Genomic DNA, 3,667 nt, shown 5'->3' on the forward strand with positions numbered 1-3,667 from the left:
GCAAGAACAGAAGTTGTAAATAAATTTTAGCAACTTGGGCCTAACAATACATAAAAATATAATAGATAATGACAAAATGGAATTTATCCAGGAATGCAAGGTTGGTGTAACATTAAAAAAATCAGTCAATGTAATTCCCCATATTAAAAAAACTAAAAAGGAAAAATCATATGATCATCTCATTGGACATAGAAAAAAATTGACAAAATCTAGCATCTATTCATGATTAAAAAAATAAATAAAACCCTCTTGGAGTACAGAAAATGTGACAGAGAAAGACAAATAGTCTATGATCTCACATGTGGAATCTAAAAAAGTCAAACATATAGAAACAGAGTAGAATGGTGGTTGCCAGGGGCTGAGGAATATGAGAAAATAGGAGATATTGGTCAAAGAGTATTTAGCTATAAGATAAGTAAGTTTCAGGGATTCAATGTACAGCATAATGATTATAGTTAATAATACTGTGTTATATACTTGAAAGTTGCTAAGAGAGTAGAACTTAAATGTTTTCATCACTGAAATGAAGTAATAAATATATGACATGATGTAGGTATTAGCTAATGCTATGTTGATAACCATTTTGCAATATATGTGTATCAAATCTACGTGTTGTATACTATAAATGTATACAATGTTATACATCAATTATATCTCAATGAAGTTGAGGGCAGGGAACTCTCAGCAAACTAGGAATAGAAGGGAAAGTTCTCAATTTGGTAAAGAGCATCTGCAAAAGCCTACAACCATCATCATATTTAATGGTGAAAAACTGAGTCCTTTCCTAGTAAGATCAGAAACACTTTTTCCCTAAGTAATAAAACTACCAACTATTGACATAATTCTGATAAGATCGTTTCAGATAGATCCACAAGCTGGGGAGAAGGTAGATCAGACTTATTTAATTATTAAAAAGACCAAAAATAACTGCTATAACCATATATATATATATATATATATATATATATATATATATATATATATATATATATATTTACATCATGAGACATACTCTTTAGCACCATATCAGCAGTGTGGCCCAGAGTAACAAAATGCATTCTGGCCCTAGCCAGTTTAGCTCAGTGGATAGAGGGTTGGACTGCAGACTGAAGGTTCCCAGGTTTGATTCTGGTCAAGGGCATGTATCTCAGTTGCAGGCTGGATCCCTGACCCAGGTTGGGCACTTGCGGGAGGCAACCAATCAATATGTACCTCTCATATTGATGTTTCTCTCTCTCTATCTCTCCCCCTGCCTTCTACTTTCTCTAAAACCCAATGGGAAAATATCCTTAATTAAGGATTAACAAAACAAAAACAATACATTTCGAGGAGAGTTCTGATAGGAAAAGAGCTTGTCGCTGCCATCCTTACAACAATAGAAATGCTAGACAAACTGAAAATTGAAGAAACCCAAAACTCAAGTAGATGAAAACAAGAACACTGTAAGAATTTGATGCCTTCATTATCTATAGCTACAAAAATATTACAGTACCACTCCTAGAAAAATTAACATAAGGTACCACACTAAAGGCCTATTTATCTCACTTCCTATTACCCTATGTTAAAAACTATACATATGACATACTTGAGAGAGAGAAGGAAAAACATAGTCTGGCCAGAAAGAGCAAGTATCAGAATCAGACTCAACACCAAAAAGACAAACAATCCAATTTTAAAAATGGGCAAACGATCTGAATAGACTTGGTTGGGGGGGAGGGGGAGGGGAGAGAGAGAGAGAGAGAGAGAGAGAGAGAGAGAGAGAGAGAGAGAGGGAGATTTGTTGTTCCACTTATTTATGCATTCAATGGCTGATTCTTGTATATGCCCTGACCTGGGATTGAATCCACAACATTGAGATATCTGAACGATGCTCTAACGACCAACTGAGCTACCTGTCTAGGGCAAGTATATATATATATATATATATATATATATATATATATATATATATATATATATATTTAAAGTAAAACACACAACTCCTCAGAAAACTGAGATTTGTAGACATCCTTTTTCCATGATTAAGAAGGGATCTCCACTAACTATAATGTAATGGAGTTTGATTAAACACACACACACACACACAAACTGTGGTTTTCTTCATGAATCAGAACAATTATAACATGTGAAAAAATATAAGAACACATTTTCCCCAGACTCAGGGATGTATATGGGGAAGATACACAAAAATGTAAAAAGTGATTGTTTTATTTTCCTACTTGTACTATTAGTGTTGGGCAAAATTTTAACAATGGCTGTATACAGTAACCATGTGGTTAAAGCAAAAAAAGTAATAATATATAAAGTATATGTTATATTGTATATTGTTAAATAATGATATTTACAAAAAGATGGTGACTAGAACACCAATGTAGAGCACACTTCATTATGGTCACAGTAACAAAAACTAACTGAAATATTTAAATGTATCTTAAAAGGAGGATAAACATTCATGTGTTATGCAATGAAGAATTAGCAACTTTCAAGTATATAACACAGTATTATTAACTATAATCATTATGCTGTACATTGAATCCCTGAAACTTACTTATAACTAAATACTCTTTGACCAATATCTCCTATTTTCTCATATTCCTCAGCCCCTGGCAAGCACCATTCTACTCTGTTTCTATGTGTTTGACTTTTTTAGATTCCACATGTGAGATCATACACTATTTGTCTTTCTCTGTCACATTTTCTGTACTCCAAGAATTTACTAGCTACTTTAAAGGTAGAACAAGCTTAATTGAACGCCTTGAAAAACCTCAAAATATCATTTAATAGATATGCAATATAGTGCGGGAATAATAGAGTAGTCCCTGAATAATTACAAGCCTAATGGAACCTAGTGATTTGACAGGTTAGGGTAAGACTGGGGCCAAATATGGAACAGGCACGTTGACCAAATTCATTATTTAGATCCAACCCCTTGGAATCAGCTGCAAGTAGACTGTAAGGCCAACTCTGACCACACCTAACAGAAGGCCTAGGGACAGTGTGATTTTTCTTCTCCTGGCTTTCAACAGTAGTTGACGGGGACACTAAGAAATAGCCTGACAGCCACCTTCTGTAACTGTAGTAGAGTTTAAAAAGAGCAGACAAAAATGGATACACAATTTTGATTCCTGGAATGTCACTTCACCAAATAGTGAAGAGGAAGTATGCAGAGATCAATTTTTGCTGAACAGACAGCCCCAAAACTCCAAATTCTTTCCCACTCATGTTTCAGTATAACTAATTTGGTGATATAAGTATACACTGATTCAGGCCTCCTGCAAAATTTCTGAGTCATTAAGTCTAATAGTGTTCAGGCATAGTGAGGGAATTCAAGGAGACTCCTTATACACTAATTTGGGTCATTGATCAGTTCAGTATAGACCTGCCCTAATTAAGAGATAAATACTTATTTTATAAAATTAGCAGTTTGTATATGAAAATATTCTGCAACATGAAAGTATGAACATTAGATTTAAGTGGGAGAAGTAGAAAATGAAGGAAACAATGAACAGATTGAAAAGGCAAAAAATCCAAATGACCCAACTGAAAATTGGGCAAAAGATGTGAATAGACATTTCTCCAAAGAGGAGATACAGATGACTAACAGGCATGTGAAATAATGCTCAACATCATTAACCACCAGAGAAATGCAAATACCATAATAACATAT

The sequence above is a fragment of the Cnephaeus nilssonii genome, assembly GCF_951640355.1.
Source record: "Cnephaeus nilssonii genome assembly, chromosome: X".
In the NCBI taxonomy this organism is placed as follows: domain Eukaryota; kingdom Metazoa; phylum Chordata; class Mammalia; order Chiroptera; family Vespertilionidae; genus Cnephaeus; species Cnephaeus nilssonii.